This window comes from Rattus norvegicus, chromosome 13 (assembly GCF_021556685.1).
Source record: "Rattus norvegicus strain SHRSP/BbbUtx chromosome 13, alternate assembly SHRSP_T2T, whole genome shotgun sequence".
NCBI lineage: Eukaryota > Metazoa > Chordata > Mammalia > Rodentia > Muridae > Rattus > Rattus norvegicus.
In genome coordinates this window covers 60,407,778-60,425,892 of record NC_141546.1, presented here as the reverse complement: position 1 = coordinate 60,425,892, position 18,115 = coordinate 60,407,778, and the positions used below count along the sequence as shown (strand labels likewise).

The following is an 18,115-nucleotide window of genomic DNA, read 5'->3' as shown; positions in this document are numbered from 1 at the left end:
ATTAAAATTATATTTACCTATATATGTATATAAACATATGTATCTAATTTTCTATGATTTATGAACATATATACATGACAATAATATCTAAAATGGATTTACTTGTACTCCTTTATATTTTTTCTGGAATATCAAATAATGAGAATTAAATTTGTTATAGTCTTTAAAATATATTATGTCATTGATTTATGTAAGCTATTGATTACATTTTTGTATGCATAATTCTATGCATACATATTTATAAAAGTATTTAGTGGAGTCCAGCTTTTGAATTGTTAGCAGTCCAGCAAGAATCAAATATTAATTAAATGTTGAATTGATTTTCCTTTTTTTTCTATATGAATATTAATGGTTTCAATATTTTAAGATGTATTTACTTATTAATATTTTGAGTTGCTATCTGATTTCTAATTTTATTTTTGACGAGTACTCTATATTAAGTTTAGACAACAGATGTAGATGATTGGGTGAATAAAAAATAAAAAGTAAGTTGTTCTACTTAAAGTTAGTGGTTGTTGGGGCTGGGGATTTAGCTCAGTGGTAGAGCTCTTGCCTAGCAAGCAGAAGGCCCTGGGTTCGGTCCCCAGCTCCGAAAAAAAGGAAAAAAAAAAAAAGGAAAAAAAATCACCTTTAAAGTTAGTGGTTGTACAATTTAACAATATTCTCACATATTTTTGAAAGTGACAAAATGTCTCATAAGATGGAAGGGCTTCTCTGTTTCTCTCCCAGAACAAATTCTAACCTTTAAATGGCAAAGTTTCAGTTGTCAAAATATACAGTGCGATGGTGCCCTATTAACCTAAAGTGAAAATAATTGCCATTGGCTGAAGAGAAACAGCAGGAGTGTGGCCACCCTTCTAACACCTTTGATTTAGACCAGCACAAAGCCTAAGCAGAAGTGCAATATGAAATGACTACTTTATTGATGTTTCACTTTTTAAGGGTAAAGAAAGGAGTTAAAATACATTTTAAAATAAGTTTTTAAACATTGTAATGGTAATTAATATTTTTCCTTGCATTTAAAATTGCACTACTAACTTCATAAAAATATACTCTAATAACAGGGATAAATTTATTAAAAATTATATGTTCAATACATAGAATTAAAATAAATTTTCTTTAGATGTCAGAGCTGTATATTTAAATATGATCAATATGACATTAGCTCATTGACTGAATTAGTCAGGGTTCTCTGGAGGAGCAGGAACAATGGAAGGAGTATCTACATATTGAAGAAAGGTGAATAAATCCTTGCAGACTTCAGAGACCAGGAGCCTGGCGGTCACTTATTTCACAACAGTGGAACTCTCAGCAGTCCTCATCTGATATGAAGGGATGGGTGAATTTTTAGAGCCACTGCTCCTGGTCACCACCTCCTTTTTCTGCAATCAGTGTTGGAATCGTGGAGAAGCTGGTTTTAAAACCAGTAAAATAAGCAACTAGTCTACCATGATGAGTGTGATATGGGCAGCAACAAAGAAGGGCAATAATAGAGCAGGAAGCAAATTGTTCGCATTGTCTGGGTCCTTTTAAATCTGAGTTGCTATAAACTGCTATAAGCGGTACCCATATTGAGGGTGGATCTTTCCAATCAACTATTGCCATGAAGACACTATTCTACAGATGTACATATAGACTAGCCTGATGTAGACAATGCCTCAATTAAGACTCTCTGCTCTGGTGATTATAGTTTGTGAAGTATTAATGCAAGTACATGTTATAAAATACTCAAATCATGAATGTTTATGACCCTCAATTATTTCTTTAGGGTAAAAACATACAGTATGTTCTTGGTATTTTGAAAAAAAAAAAACAAGTTGATTATCATTTTTGTAGATAAGTAGCAGAAGTATTTTGCATTACTTCTGAATTCATAATCAAACAATATACTAAGAAGGACCTAGAAACATTTTAGTCATGCTTTATTTAATTATAAAACAGATCAGTGATTTAAATGACTTGCTGCTTACAATTACCAGGTCACTGATTTTAAAACCTGAATGTTAACTTGTGTTCTTCCTCCAGGCATATCCTCCTTGATATTAGGTAGATCTTGTTTTCAAGCATAAAGGAAGAATCGTCTTATCTGACAGATTTTCTGCCAATTCTGCATGATGTCTGATCTGTTTTAGTTTGTCCACATTCTTAAAAGTTATGTTAATTTTTTGTTAAAATTAAAACTTTGGTATGTGAAAATATCCATCTATGATTTGCATTCAACAGTATACTTACTTGTTCTTTTTTAAATGAAAATTATTTTTTCATAAAAGTAAACTTTTGTTAAAGTATTGATATTTGCATGTTTCTAGAAACTATAATCTCTTTAACTTGTAGTTTCCAATATTTTTGATTTAATGAAGAATATTATAAATACATGGTTCTGTTTCTGTAAATTGAATAACTATCAAAATGGTGATGATAATGATTGAACATATTTAACAATTAATTATCAATATTGAAGAACAAGATTAAATGTATTTACTCTTTCAACGCAAGAGTATATGGCATTTCTTATATGGCACATGATTAATATATACAGCTATTTTAAAATTAATGCACATAATAAGAAATTGGCATTCTATTTACTTATGGGTAATATTCATTAGTTATTTCTAAGACTATCCTGGTCAAGTAGAGCAGTCAATACTGATTCTGATTCCATGAAGAGAGAGGATGAGTTGTGTTACATATTAGTTAATAAAAACCAACCAAACGTAATCTATTTATGTGGGTAGGGGAGAATGAAGGAAGTGCCTGATGTTTGAAAACAACAGAGAAGCCAGATTACAATATTCTGTGTTTTATGTGGAGGTCCTTGTTCTACTTGAACTCGAACTTTGTACAAGGAGATAAGAATTGGTGGATTTGCATTTTTCTATGTGCTGTGCACTAGTTAAACCAGCACCATTTGTTGAGAATGCTATCTTTTTTCCGCCTCATGGTTTTTTTTTTGGTTAATTTGTTTCTGTATTTATTTTTTTCCTTGACCAAGATATCGAGTAGAACATTGTTCAACTTCCATGTGCATGTGGGCTTTTTGTCATTTTTGTTGTTATTGAAGACCAGTCTTAGTCCCTGATAATCTGATTGGATTCAAGGGCTAATTTTTATTTTCTTGTATCTGTTGAGGCCTATTTTGAGGCCTCTGTTGAGGTCACCAATTATATGTTTAATTTGGTAGAAGGTACCCTGAGGTGCTGAGAAGAAGGTATCTTCTTTTAATTTAGGATGAAATATTCTGTAGATATATGTTGAAAACATTTGATTCATAGATTCTCTTAATTTATCTTTGTCTCTGTTTAGTTTCTGTTTCCACAATCCTGTATTTCTTTAAGGGATTTTTTTTATTTCCTCTTTAAGTGATTCTACCTTTGTACCCGTGTTCTCCTGTATTTCTTTAATGTAGTTATTTATGTCCTTCTTTTTTTTTTTATTTATTAACTTGAGTATTTCTTATATACATTTCGAGTGTTATTCCCTTTAACGGTTTCCGGGCAAACATCCCCCTCCCCCATCCCCTTCCTTATGGGTGTTCCCCTCCCAACCCTCCCCCCATTGCCGCCCTCCCCCCATAGACTAGTTCACTGGGGGTTCAGTCTTAGCAGGACCCAGGGCTTCCCCTTCCACTGGTGCTCTTACTAGGATATTCATTGCTACCTATGGGGTCAGAGTCCAGGGTCAGTCCATGTATAGTCTTTAGGTAGTGGCTTAGTCCCTGGAAGCTCTGGTTGCTTGGCATTGTTGTACTTTTGGGGTCTCGAGCCCCTTCAAGCTCTTCCAGTTCTTTCTCTGATTCCTTCAATAGAGGACCTATTCTCAGTTCAGTGGTTTGCTGCTGGCATTCGCCTCTGTATTTGCTGTATTCTGGCTGTGTCTCTCAGGAGTGACCTACATCCGGCTCCTGTCGGTCTGCACTTCTTTGCTTCATCCATCTTGTCTAATTGGGTGGCTGTATATGTATGGGCCACATGTGGGGCAGGCTCTGAATGGGTGTTCCTTCAGTCTCTGTTTTAATCTTTGCCTCTCCCTTCCCTGCCAAGGGTATTCTTTTTCCTCATTTAAAGAAGGAGTGAAGCATTCACATTTTGATCATCCGTCTTGAGTTTCGTTTGTTCTAGGGATCTAGGGTAATTCAACCATTTGGGCTAATAGCCACTTATCAATGAGTGCATACCATGTATGTCTTTCTGTGATTGGGTTAGCTCACTCAGGATGATATTTTTCAGTTCCAACCATTTGCCTACGAATTTCATAAACTCGTTGTTTTTGATAGCTGAGTAATATTCCATTGTGTAGATGTACCACATTTTCTGTATCCATTCCTCTGTTGAAGGGCATCTGGGTTCTTTCCATTTTCTGGCTATTATAAATAAGGCTGCGATGAACATAGTGGAGCACGTGTCTCTTTTATATGTTGAGGCATCTTTTGGGTATATGCCCAAGAGAGGTATAGCTGGATCCTCAGGCAGTTCAATGTCCAATTTTCTGAGGAACCTCCAGACTGATTTCCAGAATGGTTTTACCAGTCTGCAATCCCACCAACAATGGAGGAGTGTTCCTCTTTCTCCACATCCTCGCCAGCATCTGCTGTCACCTGAGTTTTTGATCTTAGCCATTCTCACTGGTGTGAGGTGAAATCTCAGGGTTGTTTTGATTTGCATTTCCCTTATGACTAAAGATGTTGAACATTTCTTTAGGTGTTTCTCAGCCATTCGGCATTCCTCAGCTGTGAATTCTTTGTTTAGCTCTGAACCCCATTTTTTAATAGGATTAATTGTTTCCCTGCGGTCTAACTTCTTGAGTTCTTTGTATATTTTGGATATAAGGCCTCTATCTGTTGTAGGATTGGTAAAGATCTTTTCCCAATCTGTTGGTTGCCGTTTTGTCCTAACCACAGTGTCCTTTGCCTTACAGAAGCTTTGCAGTTTTATGAGATCCCATTTGTCGATTCTTGATCTTAGAGCATAAGCCATTGGTGTTTTGTTCAGGAAATTTTTTCCAGTGCCCATGTGTTCCAGATGCTTCCCTAGTTTTTCTTCTATTAGTTTGAGTGTGTCTGGTTTGATGTGGAGGTCCTTGATCCACTTGGACTTAAGCTTTGTACAGGGTGATAAGCATGGATCGATCTGCATTCTTCTACATGTTGCCCTCCAGTTGAACCAGCACCATTTGCTGAAAATGCTATCTTTTTTCCATTTGATGGTTTTGGCTCCTTTGTCAAAAATCAAGTGACCATAGGTGTGTGGGTTCATTTCTGGGTCTTCAATCCTATTCCATTGGTCTATCTGTCTATCTCTGTACCAATGCCATGCCGTTTTTATGACTATTGCTCTGTAATACTGCTTGAGTTCAGGCATAGTGATTCCCCCTGAAGTCCTTTTATTGTTGAGGATAGCTTTAGCTATCCTGGGTTTTTTGTTATTCCAGATGAATTTGCAAATTGTTCTGTCTAACTCTTTGAAGAATTGGATTGGTATTTTGATGGGGATTGCATTGAATCTGTAGATTGCTTTTGGTAAAATGGCCATTTTTACTATATTAATCCTGCCAATCCATGAGCATGGGAGATCTTTCCATCTTCTGAGGTCTTCTTCAATTTCTTTCCTCAGTGTCTTGAAGTTCTTATTGTACAGATCTTTTACTTGCTTGGTTAAAGTCACACCGAGGTACTTTATATTATTTGGGTCTATTATGAAGGGTGTCGTTTCCCTAATTTCTTTCTCGGCTTGTTTCTCTTTTGTATAGAGGAAGGCAACTGATTTATTTGAGTTAATTTTATACCCAGCCACTTTGCTGAAGTTGTTTATCAGCTTTAGTAGTTCTCTGGTGGAACTTTTGGGATCACTTCAATATACTATCATGTCATCTGCAAATAGTGATATTTTGACCTCTTCTTTTCCGATCTGTATCCCTTTGATCTCCTTTTGTTGTCTGATTGCTCTGGCTAGACCTTCAAGAACTATATTGAATAAGTAGGGAGAGAGTGGGCAGCCTTGTCTAGTCCCTGATTTTAGTGGGATTGCTTCAAGTTTCTCTCCATTTAGTTTAATGTTAGCAACTGGTTTGCTGTATATGGCTTTTACTATGTTTAGGCATGGGCCTTGAATTCCTATTCTTTCCAGGACTTTTATCATGAAGGGGTGTTGAATTTTGTCAAATGCTTTCTCAGCATCTAATGAAATGATCATGTGGTTCTGTTCTTTCAGTTTGTTTATATAATGGATCACGTTGATGGTTTTCCGTATATTAAACCATCCCTGCATGCCTGGGATGAAGCTAACTTGATCATGGTGGATGATTGTTTTGATGTGCTCTTGAATTCGGTTTGCCAGAATTTTATTGAGTATTTTTGCGTCCATATTCATAAGGGAAATTGGTCTGAAGTTCTCTTTCTTTGTTGTTTCTTTTGTGGTTTAGGTATAAGAGTAATTGTGGCTTCGTAGAAGGAATTCGGTAGGGCTCCATCTGTTTTAATTTTGTGGAATAGTTTGGATAATATTGGTATGAGGTCTTCTATGAAGGTTTGATAGAATTCTGCACTAAACCCATCTGGACCTGGGCTCTTTTTGGTTGGGAGACCTTTAATGACTGCTTCTATTTCCTTAGGAGTTATGGGGTTGTTTAACTGGTTTATCTGTTCCTGATTTAACTTCGATACCTGGTATCTGTCTAGGAAATTGTCCATTTCCTGAAGATTTTCAAGTTTTGTTGAATATAGGTTTTTATAGTAAGATCTGATGATTTTTTGAATTTCCTCTGAATCTGTAGTTATGTCTCCCTTTTCATTTCTGATTTTGTTAATTTGGACGCACTCTCTGTGTCCTCTCGTTAGTCTGGCTAAGGGTTTATCTATCTTGTTGATTTTCTCAAAGAACCAACTTTTGGTTCTGTTGATTCTTTCTATGGTCCTTTTTGTTTCTACTTGGTTGATTTCAGCTCTGAGTTTGATTATTTCCTGCCTTCTACTCCTCCTGGGTGTATTTGCTTCTTTTTGTTCTAGAGCTTTTAGGTGTGCTGTCAAGCTGCTGACATATGCTCTTTCCTGTTTCTTTCTGCAGGCACTCAGCGCTATGAGTTTTCCTCTTAGCACAGCTTTCGTTGTGTCCCATAAGTTTGGGTATGTTGTATCTTCATTTTCATTAAATTCTAAAAAGTTTTTAATTTCTTTCTTTATTTCTTCCTTGACCAGGTTATCATTGAGTAGAGCATTGTTCAATTTCCACGTATATGTGGGCATTCTTCCCTTACTGTTATTGAAGACCAGTTTTAGGCCGTGGTGGTCCGATAGCACGCATGGGATTATTTCTATCTTTCTGTACCTGTTGAGGCCCGTTTTTTGACCAATTATATGGTCAATTTTGGAGAAAGTACCATGAGGAGCTGAGAAGAAGGTATATCCTTTAGCTTTAGGATAGAATGTTCTATAAATGTCCGTTAAGTCCATTTGGCTCATGACTTCTCTTAGTCTGTCGACATCACTGTTTAATTTCTGTTTCCATGATCTGTCCATTGATGAGAGTGGGGTGTTGAAATCTCCCACTATTATTGTGTGAGGTGCAATGTGTGTTTTGAGCTTTAGTAAGGTTTCTTTTATGTATGTAGGTGCCCTTGTATTTGGGGCATAGATATTTAGGATTGAGAGTTCATCTTGGTGGATTTTTCCTTTGATGAATATGAAGTGTCCTTCCTTATCTTTTTTGATGACTTTTAGTTGGAAATTGATTTTATTTGATATTAGAATGGCTACTCCAGCTTGCTTCTTCTGACCATTTGCTTGGAAAGTTGTTTTCCAGCCTTTCACTCTGAGGTAGTGTCTGTCTTTGTCTCTGAGGTGTGTTTCCTGTAGGCAGCAGAATGCAGGGTCCTCGTTGCGTATCCAGTTTGTTAATCTATGTCTTATTATTAGGGAGTTGAGGCCATTGATATTGAGAGATATTAAGGAATAGTGATTATTGTTTCCCTTTATATTCATATTTGGATGTGAGGTTATGTTTGTGTGCTTTCATTCTCTTTGTTTTGTTGCCAAGACGATTAGTTTCTTGCTTCTTCTAGGGTATAGCTTGCCTCCTTATGTTGGGCTTTACCATTTATTATCCTTTGTAGTGCTGGATTTGTAGAAAGATATTGTGTAAATTTGGTTTTGTCATGGAATATCTTGGTTTCTCCATCAATGTTAATTGAGAGTTTTGCTGGATACAGTAACCTGGGCTGGCATTTGTGTTCTCTTAGGGTCTGTATGACATCAGTCCAGGATCTTCTGGCCTTCATAGTTTCTGGCGAGAAGTCTGGTGTGATTCTGATAGGTCTCCCTTTATATGTTACTTGACCTTTTTCCCTTACTGCTTTTAATATTCTTTCTTTATTTTGTGCGTTTGGTGTTTTGACAATTATGTGACGGGAGGTGTTTCTTTTCTGGTCCAATCTATTTGGAGTTCTGTAGGCTTCTTGTATGTCTATGCGTATCTCTTTTTTTAGGTTAGGGAAGTTTTCTTCTATGATTTTGTTGAAGATATTTACTGGTCCTTTGAGCTGGGAGTCTTCACTCTCTTCTATACCTATTATCCTTAGGTTTGATCTTCTCATTGAGTCCTGGATTTCCTGTATGTTTTGGACCAGTAGCTTTTTCTGCTTTACATTATCTTTGAGAGTTGAGTCAATGATTTCTATGGAATCTTCTGCTCCTGAGATTCTCTCTTCCATCTCTTGTATTCTGTTGGTGAAGCTTGTATCTACAGCTCCTTGTCTCTTCTTTTGGTTTTCTATATCCAGGGTTGTTTCCATGTGTTCTTTCTTGATTGCTTCTATTTCCATTTTTAATTCCTTCAACTGTTTGATTGTGTTTTCCTGGAATTCTTTCAGGGATTTTTGTGATTCCTCTTTGTAGGCTTCTACTTGTTTATTAATGTTTTCCTGTGTTTCCCTAAGTGTGTTCATGTCTTTCTTGAAGTCCTCCAGCATCATGATCAAATATGATTTTGAAACTAGATCTTGCTTTTCTGGTGTGTTTGGATATTCCATGTTTGTTTTGGTGGGAGAATTGGACTCCGATGATGGCATGTAGTCTTGGTTTCTGTTGCTTGGGTTCCTGCGCTTGCCTCTCGCCATCAGATTATCTCTAGTGTTACTTTGTTCTGCTATTTCTGACAGTGGCTAGACTGTCCTATAAGCCTGTGTGTCAGGAGTGCTGTAGACCTGTTTTCCTCTCTTTCAGTCAGTTATGGGGACAGAGTGTTCTGCTTTCCGGCGTGTAGTTTTTCCTCTCTACAGGTCTTCAGCTGTTCCTGTGGGCCTGTGTCTTGAGTTCACCAGGCAGCTTTCTTGCAGCAGAAAATCTGGTCTTCCCTGTGGTCCTGAGGCTCAAGTTTGCTCGCGGGGTGCTGCCCAGGGGCTCTCTGCAGGGGCAGCAACCAGGAAGACCTGTGCCACCCCTTCCGGGAGCTTCAGTGCACCAGGGTTCCAGATGGTCTTTGGCTTTTTCCTCTGGCGTCGGAGATGTGTGTGCAGGGAGCAGTCTCTTCTGGTTTCCCAGGCTTGTCTGCCTCTCTGAAGGTTCAGCTCTCCCTCCCACGGGATTTGGGTGCCGAGAACTGTTTATCTGGTCTGTTTCTTTCAGGTTCCAGTTGTGTCTCAGGCAGGTGTCCTGCTGCTCCTGGGCCCTCCCCCACGGGAGCCCAGAGGCCTTATACAGTTTCCTCTTGGGCCAGGGATGTGGGCAGGGGTGAGCAGAGTTGGTGGTCTCTTCCGCTCTGCAGCCTCAGGAGTGCCCACCTGACCAGGCGGTTGGGTCTCTCTCTCACAGGGTCTGGGGACAGAGAGCTGCTGCGGGCCGGGATCCGTGGGTGTGGGACTTCTGGTAAACACAGAACGTGCCCGGTCCTACAGGAACTCTGCTTCTGTGTGTCCCAAGCTCACCAGGAAGCTCTCCCGCAGCAGAAAAGTTGGTCTTACCTGTGGTCCCGGGGCTCAAGTTCGCTCGTGGGGTGCTGCCCAGGGGCTCTCTGCATCGGCAGCCTATTTATGTCCTTCTTAAAGTTCTCTATCATCATCATGAAATGTGTTTTTGAATCCAAATCTTGCTTTTCCAGTGTGTTGGAGTATTCAGGACTTGCTGTGTTGGGGGATCTGGGTTCTGGTGATGCCGAATAGACTTGATCTCTGGTGCTTAGGTTCTTGAGCTTGACTCTTGCTATCTGGTTATCTGTAGTGTTAGTTGGTCTTGCTGTCTCTGACTGGAGCCTTTGAGCCTGTGAGTCTGTGGTCTTAGTTGTGTAGGTACTCCTGAGAGAACAGCTCTCTCCTGGCAGGATTTGGGTCTGAATAGCTGTGCCACAATGTCAACTCTGGGCACAGATGGAGACCAGAAGGATTCTGTTCCCAGTTGCTCTGAAGTTCCTGAGCCCTGGAACTTCTGACAGGTCTCTTTTTGGCCAGCTATTGGGGCAAAAATATTCATCTTATCTGTGAACTTATGTGTATAGCACTCCTGTGAGGCCAGCTCTCTTCTGGCAGGATTTGGTTCCAGAAAGCTGGGCCACAGGGTTAACTCTGGGGCACATATTGACTTCAGAAGTGACACTGTACATTATCACAAGAACGCTGAGATGGTCACTGTGAAGTATATGGTTGGCAAATAATTAATGAGGCTGGGTATGAAACTTAAAATAACGGGTCTTTTGACTATAGATTTCATTCTGGTGAAGTCCCATGTCCTTTGGGTTTAATATTGGATGACTTCTTGTAATAGTTTGAATGAAAAAATGTTCTCCCTAGTCTGAGACATTTGACTATTTGCCTCCTCATTGGTAGTGCTCTTTGGGGAATTAAGGTGATGCAGTATTGGGTGAGAAAGTATATCACTGAGGGTGGTGCCTTGGACTTAAAAGTCATGTGTAACTTTCAGATTTTTCTCTTTATGTACTTCATGCTTGTGGTAAGAGACATAAACTCTCTGCTTCCTACCCTTATTGCCATAACTCCTGCATGCTACCACTTTTCTCTACCATGATGGACTATTAATCTTTCTGGAAATGTAACCCACAGTATACCCTTTCTTCCTTAAGTTACCTTTAGTATTTTACCTCAGCAGCAGAAAACTAATATGCTTATATCCATTAAGGTATCAAAGATATGGGACAAAACTTTAATAACAAAAACTCATGATTTGGGATTAAGAAAACATTCAAAGACTTAACTTGAACAAAATATTTGAGAAAATGGTTGTTTCAGTCTAGGGAGGTAGCTCAGTGATAAAATGGCCTGCTGTGCAAATCTGAGTTACTATTTATAGATGCCCAGAACTTTGTAAAATTAATTATTGTTAACATTGGCACTGGGAATATTGGCAAAGAGGGCGTGGGGGCATCCTGGATGCTCACTGGCCAACAAGGATAGCTAAAATGATAAGCTCCACATTCCATGAGAGAATCTGCTCCAGTAACTAATGTGGAAAGCAATGAAAAGAGACAACGGTTGTGATTTCTCAGTCTCTACATAAACAGATACAGGGAAGAACACACTGACACACATAAGTACACCCACATATGCAGTACAACACACACACTCAAACACACACACACACACACACACACACACACACACACACACACACACACACCATTTTCTCAAAAAGAGAATTAAGAAGAATGGTATAAAATAAAAGATGTTTCCAATTTGGTTGTATGAACATTGGATTTAGAAGACAGGAAAATATGATATCCAAATACATATAATTCAAGTTTTGTTCTGATGTTTGAGCTTTCAGTTTGACTTTAAATAATTGTAACTGTATAAACTGCTTGTAATACTGAGCTAACAGTGTGCAGTAAACATTCCTTGCCTGTGGCAATGTTAGTATAGAACTCAGGCAACAATGAATGGAACATGCAGAAGTATCACAAAGAAAACCATTCAAAACTAAACTGAACTGAACAAAAACTTCCTCGATAATTGTTTCGGTTGCAAAGGACAAAAACTGATTTTCATAGGTAGGGTTTCTATTACTGTGATAAAAAGCAGCTTGGAGAGGAAAGGGCTTTCTTTGAACAGTTCTATTCCCCAGTTCATCATCAAAAGAAGTCAAGGTAGAAATACAAGGTAGGAAAATGGAGGCCTGAACCATGGCAGAAGCCATAGATGAGTTCTGACTGCTAGCCTGTTTATCACTCTCTTTCTTTTTTCTTTCTTTCTTTCCTTCTTTCTTTCTTTTTTGGTGTCACATGGAGGAATGATTCGTTAGAACAAATTCCATGACAAATCATATAAAATAACCATTTTCTGAAAGGCATCCACAAGACTGCCTGAGAACATTGTACAAAGACATCTTCAGAAGACAGGCAGGTACAGTATCAATGCCAGTTTGAAGGCTAAAGTGACTGAGGAACTATATATGGAGAGGAACAGTGTAGGTTGATGTCATTATGCAGGTGAAGGCAGACAAGATAAAACATGCCTGTCATTGGACAAGAACGAAAGGAGGCAGGAACAGAGGTTTTAGAAGGAAAGTTAGCAGGACAGGAGCTGGGAGAATCAAGAGGGAGACAGAGAAGGATGAGCTAGATCTCGGCATTCTTAAATCTAGGTGTGAGGTTTATATCCTTATCAATTGGTTGTAAGTTTATTGTGTGGGTATATTGGGGACTGAGAATTTAGCATATAAATCTGATTATTGGGTTGTAGTTTATTGAGTCATGATTTCACTGTGTTGTTGGGTGTGTGAGCAGAGTCTGTGGCAGGGAGCTGTGATAGGCCAGCCCATGCTGGACCTCTAGAGACCGATTTTATCAGGTAGCTGGAACCTGAGAGTTCACAGCTAGCAGAGAGCCACCAGGAGACATATTAATTAGAGATAAATTATGATTAGTTCCATTTGGCCCCATAGGTGCAGGAACTAACTCTAGAGGCCAGAGTAGCAAGGTACCACACTGGAATGGCCCATGGACTGCCTAGGTCAGAGACTACTTGGGAGCAGCATGGAGCCTCTGAGATAAATTAGAGCTAGTTCCTATGGCCCAAGGGAGCCGGAACTGGCGAGAGAGCTACCACCTGGGTCTGAGAGAGCCCTGAGGAAGCAAGGAGCAGTATGTGTGGAATCACACACTTTTGAGTTTTTTTGTTTGTTTGTTTGCTTGTTTGCTTGTTTTTTTGTTGTTGTTGGGTTTTTTGTTTTGTTTTTTGTTTGTTTGTTTTTGTTTGTTTTGTTAACTGCAACAGACAACCGATTTATGTATTTAAAAAAAGTACACAGTGATGACCAGGGGTGAGAGGCATGGACTCTGTAAGACAGCTGTTTACTTATGGGGAACAGGCTGTGGTCAATGTGTGGGACCTACAGGGGAAGCAGCCAAGAGGCTGGGCTCTACCTCCTCCAGACAAATAGCAACACACACACACACACACACACACACACACACACACACACATGCAAGTATGTAAATATGAGGTGGGCTGGGCAGAGGCACACATGACTCATGCATGACTCTATCAGCAAAGTATAAATAGGAAACCTAGCAGGCCCCAACTGAACAAATCCTGAGAATGCATAAGCAGTAGTGCGCCTGTCCCTGCCAGGCCTCCACAATGTCTAGGGCCATAGGAGCCTGCTGCAATTACCACTTCCTGCCCGCACCATCTGGTAGAGCTGTGGCAGGTATATGGTTTAGATCACAAAGCCAGGAACGTCTAAATCTCTTTTTCTGACACTTTGTTAAAGCATTCACCACAACCAATGAGGTTACTGGCCCACACAGCTACACTCAGTCGCACTGTTTTTCCTAGTTCGGATGATTCCATTCTAGAGACCTTGCTGGGATGGTACCCAAACTCTGTGGGCTTGGCAGTTGTATTAGCACCCAGGGCTAAGTTATGGATTTCTTCCCCCAATTACCTCCAAGAACCACTCCTCAGTCCAGGTTGGTAGACTCTGCAGCAGCTCTTGACTGTGAACACAGTAGGAGCCATAAAGCAAGTAGCCTGCTTCCTGGACAATTTAGGGACATGGCAAGTTCACCTGGCTTCTGTGTTTGGCAGAGGTGACCTCAGGGTCCATCTCTTTTCTCTGTTCTGGCTTCAGGTCAGCACACAGAAATGAGACAGGGCCTCCCAGGCTTGAGCTGCACCTAAACTTGGCCTAGGAGTTCCTGCAGGGGAACAAAGTACCCTTTCCTTCAAAGCTACTGAAAAAAACAACAGTGATTGAAAAGAGGTGAATATGGGACCTCATGGGCTGGCCCTTGGCAGTGAACACCCCAGGGGCTAAGCTAGGAGGCCTGTGGAGATGGGGTAGCCATGAGCTGGATAAAGTGGTTTGGGTGCTGGCTGAGGAGGGGGCCTGGGAATGGGAGGCACCCATCCATGGGATTATGGCAAATATGGGTTTTCACAGAGAACTGCCTGCATCCACGCTGGTGAGCCATGGGATGAATGCACAGGACACAAGTGCACAAGAACGCTAGCCTTGCCTTCCTCATAGCTTAGACACCTTTCAGCATCAAGAATAAAGGTAGGCTGTGGGTGGCCAGGGACATGTTTCCATTGTGGGAAGCTCCTAAGAGTCAGGGCTGGCAGCAAGGTGTCTACCAAGGCAGGTGAAGTTGAGCTCTGAGCTGCTGGCTGGCCTTTCTTTAGTTCTGGCTGAACGGACCCTTGAATGAGCCCTGTTTCCATCAGTAGGTAGAGGTTCATGCTGGGGACCACAATGGCATTGATGACTTCTGCTTCGAACGAAGTTCCTTTAGGATGGAGCTGAATTCCTTGTTGGATGACTTCAGGATGGGCACTTCATTTTCAGAGTTGTTTCTGGCCTCTATGCCCTCCCATGCCTGGCCTATATTCTCTGTGTTTTCATCAATGGCATATGATAGCTGGGACATTGGGTTTAGATTATCAAAGATCACCTCCTCACCGTTCTGAGACTTTCTGTTGTTGTTGTTGTTGTTGTTGTTGTTGTTGTTGTTGTTGTTGTTGTGTTGGCCAGAGCATCCTTGCGGCTGTCATACATGTTCTGATCCAAGTTGTGTGAGTTCATGGAGTCAGGTGGCACCGTTCAGAATTTGAGGCTGGCCTCTGGAATGCGCTCTACCAGTTCTTCCCAGGCTGAGATGGTTGAGACAGAGGTGTCAGGCACATTCCTGAGAAATGGGCTGTGAGTAGGTCCTGGGAAGTCCAGTGAGTCCCCATGTCCGGCCACATCATGGATCTCCCTGTCCAGAATGGCCATAACTTTCCCTAGTGTCAGGTTTAGTCTAGCAATCTCTGCAATCTCTGGTGTCTGCACTTTGTAGATCTAACAATAGGGAGTATGTCTCTTACTCATCATTGTCTGTGTTTTCTGGGGGTGAGGAAGGGGGTTGGAAAGAGCCTGGACAGAAGTGCTGCCCCCTAGGTGTCTGTGTGACTGTTGAGACATGGAAGCATGTGTTTAGGGGCGTGGTGGTGGGAGCCATTCTCCTCTTCAGAGGATGATGTGTAATCTGAACCCTGCCACCAACACAGCAACACAGCACATTGAAAGAATATCTGGCATTTCTGGGGTGGAGGTGGGGCCCACTGATATGCTGGCTGGGGCAGTGCTGGCAGCAGTAACAGCATCAGCATATTCTCTAAATACACTCCAAGATTACATGTTAAGGGGCGGCAACATTCACATTGTGCTGGGACCACTTTCATTAGGCACTAAAAGAAAATGCTGCACAGGAGAGAGGGTTTTTTGTCAACTATGGTCTGATCTTTTTTACACAAAGCTAGCCTGTGTTTAGGTAAAAATAAAACAAGACAGTTGACTCCAGTCAACTTGACATGCAATCACATCCCTCTTCAACAACAGACTTTCCTTTTTTCATCTCTAAACTCTTGTATCAAGTAAACTATATCAATACAAAATATACTCCAAATTTTAAAAATCCCAGACTTTAAAATTTAGTCTCTCTAGAATATCCAAAATCTCTTTTAAAGGTCAAAGTCTTTATAAAATATACAAATTTCTCTAAAATATACAGTCTTTTAAAAATACCAAGCATCTGTAAAATGTCTAAAATGTAGACCTCAGGAAGTTAAGCAATAAGTTATATAACCTCTATTTTATAAAGGAGGGGCCAAGTCCCAATAACAATCAGATCTTTAATCATGTAAAATAAAGTCAGTGTAGAACACTGGGATTTACTCTGTGGTATCTGACCTCCTCTAATGGGTTCCATTTCTTTAGCTCTGCCCCTGGCAGCATATAGAGTTTGCCTCTTAGGCTCAGGGAAGCTTCCCTCTACTGCTACTGTTATCTTTACCAGGCATCACATGGTACTGGCATCTCTAATATTCTATGTTTTCTGTTGCAACTGGGCTGTACCTTGACAGAGGCTCTCTGCACATTCACATAGATTTCTTCAGGGATTAGGAACCCTACCACACCAGTTCTGAGCTTCAGCTCTTCACCACTGCAACATTAATGATGGGGCTTTTTATGCAACTGACTTCATCTTAATCATTGTTTTCTCATGCCCTTTATGACCCTTTCATGTCTCTGAAGCAAGTATAATCTGGGAAACCTATACATTACTCAGACCACCAGCACAAGGAACATCTTTGGAGCTCTCTGTGTCTCGGCTTTTGTATACTCATCCTAGAAAATCTTTCTCAGGTTTTGCCTCAATTGGACTTGTCTCTCCATAGTCAATTTCTGTCTTAAGATTTCTATTGCTATGAAAAAACACCATAATGGAAGGCAACTTGTGGAGTAAATATATGTCAGATTAGAGGGCAATATCATAAATCAGGGAAGACAAGGCAAGGAATCAAGGCAGGAAGTAGGATGTACATATTAAAGCAGAGGACACATAAGAATCATGATGCTTACTGACTTGCTCCCCATAGCATTCTTAGCCTGCTTGCTTACGAGGTAAGTACAGTGTCAGTTGCCCTGGGATGGCACCACTCATAATGGGCTGGCCCCTCCGAGATCAATCAGTAATTTAAAAAAGGTCACGTAGGCTTGGCCACAGACACATCATATGGAGACATTTTGCCAAATGGTATTTATTCATTCTTCTCAGTTAACTTTAGTTTGTGTCAATTAGATAATGAGAAAACAACAACAGCAACAAAGTAACAAACACAACCAGGAAACTAATTTTCCTATAAATGTATTTTAAAATGCAGGTTCAGTTTCCTATTGTTGGATTGTGGAATCTGTGAAGGTTACTGAAAAAAATTAAAGCATGATTATTTTATGGTATGTCAATGCTACAAATGACTAAACAACCCAAAGAAATTAAATCAGCATATCAGGTACAAAACTCCCACATATTTTCATAATATTGATACACATTGCAAAGAAATGTGAACAATGTAACCACCTATCAATTGATTGGTAGATAAAGAAAATTAATGAACATGTTTTAAGTAGAATAATATGCAAATGTCAAAACCATAAGTTCTCTTATTGGAGAACATATTGAAATAAATCTGAAAATAATCATGTCAAGAATAAAAGACCAAGCATACAAAGAAAACTGCTACATAATCTATATGTAAAAAGAAAGAAAGAATGAAAGAAAGAAAGAAAGAAAATGAGATAGAGAAAGAAAGAGAAAAAGGTCACATATAAATAGTGGCTGAATAGGTTAGGAGGAAAGAAGAGAAGCAAAGAATCTTTGTTGAATACATCAGCACAGGAAAAATTTTTCTAAACAGAACAGCAAGGGCTCAGGCTCTAATATCAACAGTTGACAAATGGGACCTCATGAAACTGATAAGTTTCTTGGAGGAAAAGGAGACAGTCAATAGGACAAAACAGCAACCTAGAGAATGAGAAAAGATCTTTACCAATCCTGTATCAGATAGCTGGCTAATATCCAAAATATACAAAGAACTCAAGAAGGTAGAATCCAGAGAATCAAATAACCCAATCAAAAAATTGATACAGATGCTTTTCGGCCATTCAATATTCCTCAGTTGAGAATTCTTTGTTTAGCCATGTACCACATGTACCACATGTACCACTTCTTGAGTTCTTTGTATATATTAGACATTAGCTCTCTATCAGATATAGGATTGGTAAAGACTTTTCCCAATCTGTTGCTTGCCACTTTGTCCTATTGACAGTCTTCATTGCCTCACAGAAGCTTTG

General features: G+C 39.9%; 1 long non-coding RNA gene across 8 annotated transcripts in view; it reads right to left on the bottom strand.

The window, feature by feature from the left end:
- The window catches only part of LOC120096272 (uncharacterized), a 135,270-nt gene extending 118,844 nt beyond the window's left edge, over window positions 1-16,426 (bottom strand). For 3 of the 8 annotated variants that reach the window (XR_015635531.1, XR_015635532.1, XR_015635533.1), the window contains exon 1: window positions 16,337-16,414. This is a non-coding gene — a long non-coding RNA (uncharacterized LOC120096272). Of the gene's footprint in view, window positions 1-16,336 lie in introns of all 8 variants that reach the window. The other 5 variants (XR_015635529.1, XR_015635534.1, XR_015635535.1 and 2 more) reach the window with 3 other exon arrangements.
- Window positions 16,427-18,115: the final 1,689 nt, after the last annotated feature.